This window comes from Notamacropus eugenii, chromosome 3 (assembly GCF_028372415.1).
Source record: "Notamacropus eugenii isolate mMacEug1 chromosome 3, mMacEug1.pri_v2, whole genome shotgun sequence".
Lineage (NCBI taxonomy): Eukaryota > Metazoa > Chordata > Mammalia > Diprotodontia > Macropodidae > Notamacropus > Notamacropus eugenii.
The window spans coordinates 393050123-393059861 of NC_092874.1; the positions used below are offsets into that span (position 1 = coordinate 393050123).

General features: G+C 40.8%; 1 pseudogene; it reads left to right on the plus strand.

Moving 5' to 3' along the window:
- Positions 1-8023: 8023 nt before the first annotated feature.
- Positions 8024-9299, plus strand: LOC140497178 (cyclin-dependent kinase 4 pseudogene; annotated as a pseudogene).
- The last annotated feature ends 440 nt before the right edge of the window (positions 9300-9739 follow it).

Below are 9739 nucleotides of genomic sequence, written 5' to 3' on the forward strand. Positions count from 1 at the left end.
GTTCAATTTCTTTTTTGAGATGAGGTTATTTAAGCATTCAACTTCCTCTTCTGTTAATGTGGGTAATTTATATTTTTTGAAATAGTCCATCCATCTCATTTAGATTGCCCTATTTATGGGCATAAAGTTGGGTAAAGTAACTTCTAATTATTGTTTTAGTTTTCTCTTCATAGGAGGTTAGTTCACCCTTTTCATTTTTGATATTGGTAATTTATTTTTTAATCAAATTGACCAAAAGTTTATTAATTTTATTGTTTTTTTTTTCAGTGGAAAGTACTTTGCTATTTTGTTCATATAGTCCTTCGGGTTTGTATTGGCAGATAGACTCTCAAGTATTTTATATCATCTACAGTTGTTTGAAATGGAAATTTCTCTTTCTATCTTGTGCTGCTGGGTTTTGTTGCTCATGTAAATCACCACTGATGATTTATATGGATGTATTTTATACCCTGCAAATTTGCTAAACTTGTTAATATTTCAAATAGTTTTTTAATTGGTTTTCTAGGGTTCTTTAAGGATATCATCATTTCAACTGCAAAGAGTGGTAGTTTTGCTTCCTTATTGCCTATTCTAATTCCTTTAATTTCTTTTTCTTATTACTAGAGCTAACATTTCTAGTACTGTGTCAAATAATAATGGGGATAACAGGCATCCTTGTTTCACCCCTGGTCTTATTGGGAAGGTTTCTGGCTTATCTCTATTATAGATAATGTTTGTTGAAGGTTGTAGATAAATACTACTTATTTTAAAGAAAGCTCCCTCTATTCCTGTGCTCTCTGGTGTTTTGAACAGAAATTTGTGCTGTATTTTGTCAAAGACTTTTTCAGCATCTATTGAGATAATCGTATGATTTCCTTTGGTTTTGTTATGGATATGGTCAATTATGTTAATAGGTTTCCTAATATTGGGCCACGTTGAATTCTTAGTATAAATCCCAACTGGTCATGGGGTGTAATCCTTATGATATATTTTTTTAATCAACTTACTTGGTTTTTGTTCAAAATTTTTGCATCGATGTTCATTAAGGGAATTTGTCTATAATTTTCTTTTTCTGCTTTAGCTCTTCCTGGTCTAGGTATCAGCACCACATTTGTGTTATAAAAAGAATTTTTTAAGACTCCTTCTCTATCTATTTTTTCCAAATAGTTTACATAGTATTGGAGCTAATTGTTCTTTAAATATTTGTTAGAATTCACTTGTGAACACATCTGACCCAGGGCATTTTCCTAGGGTGTTCATTGATGCTTGTTCCATTTCTTTTTCTAAGATGGTGTTATTAAGGCATTCTCTTTCCTGATCTGTTAATCTGGATAATTTATACTCTCATAAATATTCATCAATTTCACTCACATTGTCAGATTTATTGACACGTAATTGGACAAAATATTTCCTAGTGGTTGTTTTAATTTCTTCCTCATTTGGAGTGATTTTACCCTTTTCATTATTTTTGTAATGTAATTTTCATTACAAATACTAGATACTTGGTTTTCTTTTTTTTAAATCAAATTAACCAGTGGTTTATCTATCTCAATATTTTTTTTCACAAAACCAGCCCCTAGATTTACATATTAGCTCCAGCCTCTTACCTCTCAGCTTCATTGTTTTTCTTGTAAACAACATGCTGTAGGATTCCAGTTTGTTTTGTTTTTGTTTTTAAAATTTATTTATTTAACTTTTAACATTCATTTTAACAAAATTTTGGGTTCCAAATGTTCTCCCCTTTTATCCCCTCCCCCCCCCAAACACCAAGCATTCTAGTTGTCACTATGCCCAATCTGCTCTCTCTTCTATCATCCCTCTCTGCCCTTGTCTCCGTCTTCTCTTTTGTCCTGTAGGGCCAGATAACTTTCTATACCCCTTTACCTGTATTTCTTATTTTCTAGTGGCAAGAACATTACTCGACAGTTGATCCTAACACTTTGAGTTCCAACTTCTTTACCTCCCTCCCTCCCCACCCCTTTCCCTTTGGAAGGCAAGCAATTCAATATAGGCCAAATCTGTGTAGTTTTGCAAATGACTTCCATAATAGTTGTGTTGTATAAGACTAACTATATTTCCCTCCATCCTATCCTGTCCCCCATTACTTCTAGTCTCTTTTGATCCTATCCTTCCCCATGAGTGTCGACCTCAAATTGCTCCCTCCTCCCCATGCCCTCCCTTCCATCATCCCCCCCTCCCTGCTTATCCCCTTATCCCCCACTTTCCTGTATTGTAAGATAAGTTTTCATACCAAAATGAGTGTGAATTTTATTCTTTCCTTTAGTGGAATGTGATGAGAGTAAACTTCTTGTTTTTCTCTCATCTCCCCTCTTTATCCCTCCACTAATAAGTCTTTTGCTTGCCTCTTTTATGAGAGATAATTTGCCCCATTCCATTTCTCCCTTTCTCCTCCCAAAATATTTCTCTCTCACTGCTTGATTTCATTTTTTTAAGATATGATCCCATCCTCTTCAATTCACTCTGTGCACTCTGTCTCTATGTGTGTGTGCATGTGTGCATGTGTGTGTGTGTAATCCCACCCAGTACCCAGATACTAAAAAGTTTCAAGAGTTACAAATATTGTCTTTCCATGTAGGAATGTAAACAGTTGAACTTTAGCAAATCCCTTATGACTTCTCTTTGCTGTTCACCTTTTCATGCTTCTCTTCATTCTTGTGTTTGAAGGTCAAATTTTCTTTTCAGCTCTGGTCTTTTCATCAAGAATGCTTGAAAATCCTCTATTTCATTGAAAGACCAATTTTTCCCCTGAAGTATTATACTCAGTTTTGCTGAGTAGGTGATTCTTGGTTTTAGTCCTAGTTCCTTTGACTTCTGGAATATCCTCTTCCATGTCCTTCGATCCCTTAATGTAGAAGCTGCTAGATCTTGTGTTATCCTGATTGTATTTCCAAAATACTTGAATTGTTTCTATCTAGCTGCTTGCAATATTTTCTCCTTGACCTGGGAACTCTGGAATTTGGCCACAGTGTTCCTAGGAGTTTCTCTTTTTGGATCTCTTTCAGGTGGTGTTCTGTGGATTCCTTGAATATTTATTTTGCCCTCTGGTTCTAGAATCTCAGGGCAATTTTCCTTGATAATTTCATGAAAGATGATGTCTAGGCTCTTTTTTTGATCATGGCTTTCAGGTAGGCCCATAATTTTTAAATTGTCTCTCCTGGATCTATTTTCCAGGTCAGTTGTTTTTCCAATGAGATATATCACATTATCTTCCATTTTTTCATTCTTTTGGTTTTGTTTTGTGATTTCTTGGTTTCTCATAAAGTCATTAGCCTCCATCTGTTCCATTCTAATTTTGAAAGAACTATTTTCTTCAGTGAGCTTTTAAATCTCCTTTGCCATTTGGCTAATTCTGCTTTTGAAAGCATTCTTCTCCTCATTGGCTTCTTGAACCTCTTTTGCCAATTGAGTTAGCCTATTTTTCAAGGTGTTATTTTCTTCAACATTTTTTTGGGTCTCCTTTAGCAGAGTGCTGACCTGCTGTTCATGCTTTGACTTCATGTCTCTCATTTCTCTTCCCAGCTTTTCCTCCACCTTTCTAACTTGATTTTCAAAATTCTTTTTGAGCTCTTCCATGGCCTGAGCCCATTGGGTGGGCTGGGACACAGAAGCCTTGATTTCTGTGTCTTTGCCTGATGGTAAGCATTGTTCTTCCTCATCAGAAAGGCAGGGAGGAAATGCCTGTTCACCTAGAAAGTAACCTTCTATAGTCTTATTTCTTTTCCCTTTTCTGGGCATTTTCCCAGCCAGTGACTTGACCTCTGAATATTCTCCTCACACCCACCTTGCCTCCTGATCCTCCCAGCCAGTGCTTGGGGTCTGAGATTCAAATGCTGCTCCCCAGCCTTGGGGCTTTGGCAGGGGCAGGGCTGCTATTCAGTGTGAGATTAAGTTCAGGTGCTCAGGTCGGGGCAGGGCCGCCTCTCAGGCTCAGTTCCCTCAGGGGGTTTATGCACAGACCTTCAACAATGGATCCAGGCTCCTGCCTGCTTGGGGAGCTCTGGTCTGCCGCTGCCTCAGCTTCTGCCTCCCGAGGGAGCCTGAGTTATGGGGGCACCCCACTCCCCTCTCAACCTGCCAAAGAGACCCTCTCACCAACCCCAGTCACCTGTGGGTGGAGGGACCTGCGTGGCCGCTGGACATCCTGTCCCTGAAGCCTACTTGGATCTGTTCCTCTTGGTGCTGTGGCCGCGGCAGGGCTGGGTTGGGCTCCGCGTCCACAGCGCGACGGACCTTTTGCGAGAGGTTTGCAGGTCCCTCTGGAACAGAAATCTCCTTCACTCCACTGTTCTGTGGCCTCACTGCTCCAGAATTAGCCGTGAGTTACTTTATACAGATGTTCTACGGATTGTGGGTTCGGAGCTATGTGTATGTGCGTCTTTCTACTCTGCCATCTTGGCTCCGCCTCCTCTGGATTCTGGTTTTTGATCCATTCTGCTATCCACTTCCATTTTTTGAGAGAGTTCATCCCATTCACATTCACAGTTAAGATACTAATTGTTTGATTGCCTCATACTGTTTTTCCTCCTCTTTATCTTTTCTCTCCTTTCATCCTTTCCCTTCTTGACTGTGTTTTGCTTCTCTCTACCACCTTCCCTGATCTGCCTTTCCTTTTATTAGGCCCACCCCCCCCCTCCCCTACCTTTACTTAATCTCCTCCCCTTCTACTATCCTGTTTGGCAAGATAGATTTTTATATGCAACTGACTGTGTACATTATTTCCTCTTCTAACCAATACTCATGAGAATAAGGTTCAAACAATGCCCATCACCATCCATCTTTCCCTCCACTGTAATAGGGTTTACATTTCCCTTCATGTGAAATAATTTAATCTATTCTACCTCTCCCTTTCTTCTACACCCAATGTAATTCTCTTTCTCATCCCTTAATTATTTTATGTCATCCCTTCAAATTCACCTTATGCTCATATCCTTTATCTATCTGTCTCTCTGTCTCTCTGTCTGTCCATCTATCTATCTATCTATCTATCTATCTATCTATCTATCTATCTATCTATCTATCATCTATCTATCTATCTATCTATCTATCTATCTATCATCTATCTATCTATCTATCATCTATCTATATTTATATATTCCTTCTAGCTGTACTATTAATGGTACAATTTTTAGGAATTATAAGTGTTATCTTCTCATATAAGGATGTGAACAGTTCAGCTCCATTGAATCATTTATGTTTTCTTTTTCCTTTTTCCCTTTTTAAGCTCCTCTAGGGTCTTGATACTGGAGATCATATTTTTGTTCAATTCTGTTCATCTCCTTGTGAAAGTGTGCAATTTATTTATCTCACTAAATGATCATTTTTTCCCTTGAAGTGTTATGCTTAATTTTACCAAGTAGGTGATTCTTGGTTATAGTCCTAGATCCTTTACCTTCCAGAATATCATGTTTCATGACCTCTGATCCTTTAATGTAGAAGCTGCTAAACTTATGTAATCAGTGTAATCCTGATTTTGGCTCCCTGATAGTTGAATTTTTTCTTTCTAGATGTATTTTTTTTCCTTGACACGACAGTTCTGAAATTTGACTATAATTGTTCCTCAGAGTTTCTATTTGAGGATCTCTTTTCTGAAGTGATCAGTAGATTTTTTTCAATGACTAGCTTGCCTTCTGGTTCCAGGATATCAGGGCAATTTTCTTTGATAATTTCTAGATCCTCCTTTTGATTATGACTTTCAGGTAGTACAACTATTCTGACATTGTCTCTCATGGATCCATTATTCAGATCAGCTGTTTTTCCAGTGAGGTATTTTATATTTCCTTCTATCTTTTCATTCTTTTGAATTTGATTGATTCTTGATGTCTCATGGAGTCATTAGCTTCCACTTGTCCAATTTTAACTTTTAAAAAGATCTTTTCCTCAGTTAGCTTTTGTACGTCTTTTTCCGTTAGGCCAGTTGTACTTTTTCAGTTAGTCATTTTCTTCAGTAGATTTTTGTATCTTCTTTTCCATTTGGTCAATTCTACTTTTTAGCAACTGTTTTCTTTTTCAAAGCTATTAACTTTTTTTCATAATTCTCTTGCATCACTCATTTCTTTCCCCAATTTTTCTTTAATCTCTTTCTCATTTTTTTTTTATTTTTGAGCTCTTCCATGGGTTCCTTCTGGGCTTGAGACCATTTCCAGTTTTTCTTTAGTTTTTTGCCCGTACCTTTTTTGACGTTGTTGTCCTTTCCTTGATCTTCCCTATCACCATAATAACGTTCTATGGCCAAATTATTTTTTTTTTTGTAGTTTGTTTATCTTTCAGCTTTTTCCCCCTTTCTTTTAAATTTGAGCTCTGCTCCTGGGGTAGAACAGGCACTATCTCAGATTTCTTGTGCCCAAGACTTCAGGCCTTGCCTAATTATTTAGTGTTGCACTGATGTTGCCCTGTGACCCTTAGGGGATTCTAGTGTCTGGTGCTGTGCTATGGGAGTGGGTTAGAGGGTGGCTGGCACTGGTAGAGGCTGTAGGGGTTTGGTAACTTACCTGGTGCTGAGTCCAGGATCCAGTGCTAGTGTCTAGTGTGTTTTGAGGTCAGTGGGGGTATTCCCGTATTGGCTTCTGCCCATTTTCTAGAGCTCTACTGGAGTTCCCAGGGCTTACAGCTGCCTGTTTGCCCAGGGCTACACTGAAGCAAGTGATGGGGCCCAGTGCTGGTGTCATCCCATTTGCTTACACACCTGTAAAGTTGGTGTCTACTAGTTTACTTAAAGCTATGCTAAAGTGCATGGTGGTATGCCTGCTGGAGGTTGATCACTTGTTTGATACTATGCTAAAGCACATGGTGGTTCTCAGAGCATGTATCTGCCCACTCCTCTGGTTTGCTGAGGCATATGAGGGCTCTTGGTACTGGTATTTGCATGATCCACCTCAATAGGGCTCAGGATCTCCCAATGGTTTGCTGAGGAGGGACTTGCTGCTGACTTGCTGGGATGTTTCATAATTCATCCTGGATCATGCTCCCCTTTTACCAGAGTCAGATAGACCTTTCCTGATGACCTTCCAAGTTTCTTGGGCCAAGATATTGTTTCAATTCATCTTTTTACTGATTTTGTTGTTCTAGGACTTGTTTAGGGGCACTATTTTATGTTTGTTTGAAGGTGAATATGGGAGAATTATGGCAACATCCTGCTTACTCCATCATTCAAGAAGTACTTTTTTTTTTTTTAATTCAAATTTCATCCATTTTTTTTTTTCTGTTGAGCCTCATGTCACAAGACTGTAAAATAAGACTGATATTTTAGGGCTAGAAGAGTAAAAGGAATCTTATAAGAGATGATCAGTTTCATCTTCATTTATCTCACTGCAGCATTTGACATTATTGATTAGCTCTGTTTCTGAGTAAATGACCTCTCCTCTCATCTACTGTGCTGTTGTCTCCTGCATCTTCCCCAGCCTGCCTGACTTCTACTTCTTGGTCTCCTTCATTGATGCACTATCATCTTTCCAAAACTTAAGAATAGATATCTCTTCTAGTTCTATCCTTCACCCTCTTCTCTACTTTACGTTCTTTTAGGTGGTGATTTCACTTGTTCCCATGATGATACCTTGATGTCTAATTCCACTTTTGTTTCTATCCAGTGGATAGCTCCACCTGGATGTTCAGTACAGTGCCTGGCACAACGTAGGCACTGTATAAAGATTAGCTGTTGTTATTATTGCTGTTATTTTGATGATGGTGGTGGTGGTGATGATGATGTTCTGGTTTATCAAATTCAGACATGCCAGAACTTAACTCACCACCTTCTACCCTAAATCTATTTCTTCTCTCAATTTACCCATGATGGTGGCATTATCAAGGTAAAGGAAAAGAGTAAGTATTTATATAGTACCTACTATGTGTCAGGCACTGTGTTAAGTGCTTTCACAAATATTGTCTCATTTGATCCTCAAGACAGATGTTATTATTATCCCCATTTTACAGTTGAGGAAACTGAAACAGAGGTTAAGTGTCTTGCCCAGAACCACACAGGTATGTCTGAGGCTGAATTTAAGCTAAAGAATTCCTGACTCCAGGAGGCCTGCCGCGTCCGGCCCCTCGGGACCAAGTTACCCTGCATGGCTCCGCCGGGGCCGGCTCCGACGCCCAGATAACGGTCCGACCCCGCCCCACGCGGCGCGGCCCCCAGCGCCGGAGGAGGCCCAGGATGGACATCCCTCGGTATGAACCAGTGGCCGAGATCGGTGTTGGTGCCTATGGGACGGTGTGCAAGGCCCGTGACCCACACAGCGGCCACTTCGTGGCACTCAAGAGCGTGAAAGTCCCGACGGGAGGAGGAAGTGGAGGGGGCCTGCCTGTCAGCACTGTCCGGGAGGTGGCCCTCCTTAGGAGGCTGGAGGCCTTTGAGCATCCCAACGTGGTCCGGCTGATGGATGTCTGTGCCACTGCCCGAACTGACCGAGAGACCAAGGTGACCCTAGTGTTTGAACACGTGGACCAAGACCTGAGGACGTATCTGGACAAGGCCCCTCCACCAGGGCTGCCCTTGGAGACCATTAAGGACCTAATGAGACAGTTCTTAAGAGGCCTAGACTTTCTTCATGCCAACTGTATTGTCCACCGTGACTTGAAGCCAGAAAACATACTTGTGACTAGTAGTGGAACAGTCAAGCTGGCTGACTTTGGCTTAGCCAGGATCTACAGCTGCCAGATGGCACTCACACCTGTGGTAGTCACCCTCTGGTACAGGGCTCCTGAGGTTCTCCTGCAGTCAGCATATGCAACACCTGTGGACATGTGGAGTGTTGGCTGCATCTTCGCAGAGATGTTCCGTAGGAAGCCTCTCTTCTGTGGAAACTCTGAAGCTGACCAGTTAAGCAAAATCTTTGACCTGATTGGGCTCCCAGCAGAAGATGATTGGCCTCCTGATGTTTCTCTGCCCCGTGGAGCCTTTACTCCTTGTAGTCCTCAGCCTTTACAGTCTGTTGTGCCTGAGCTGGAGGGGCCTGGAGCACAACTGCTACTGGAAATGCTGACCTTTAGCCCCCACAAACGAATCTCTGCCTTTCGAGCTCTGCAGCACACTTATCTACAGACAGCTGGGGAAGGGAACCCAGAATGACCACTGGAGGGACTGCATCCAGGACCAATACAGAAGAAGAGCTTTCATTTCCCCTCCCCACGGACACTAGGATCACTCCTACCGCCACCATGATGTATGGCATCACAAGGCAGGAGGGAGAACATGATCCTCCATACACATACCTTTCCCAAATCCTTAACTATTTTACACAAAACCTTTTACTGCCTTAATGACATTCTCCTTCCACAGTGCCCTTTGTGAGACATCTCTCTATCCCACCCTAACCCCCCCTAGATTTGGGGTGTGGAGGGGGAAGGGGGATTTATACAGAAAAAAAAACAAACACAAAAAAAAAAAAAAAAAAAAAAAAAAGAATTCCTGACTCCAGGCCCAACACTCTATTCATTGTACCACCTGACTGCCTCTTCAGTCTTTTTTGTCATCCAGTATCAGTGCACAAGTCATCTTTCATTTCATTGTTATTTTCAAATCTGGACAGTTGCTACATCCTCATGATTCTATGTTTATGGTCTTTCTCATATCAATCATTTGTTTTCTACCCATACTGTCACCACCCTAACTCGTTCTCTTATCACCTCTTGCCTGGATTGTTGAATTAGCTTCCCAAAGGGTTTCTTTATCTCCAGTTTCTCTCCTCCCCAATCTATTCTTCATACAGCTGCCAAAATAGTTTTCTTAAGGCACAAGTCTGAC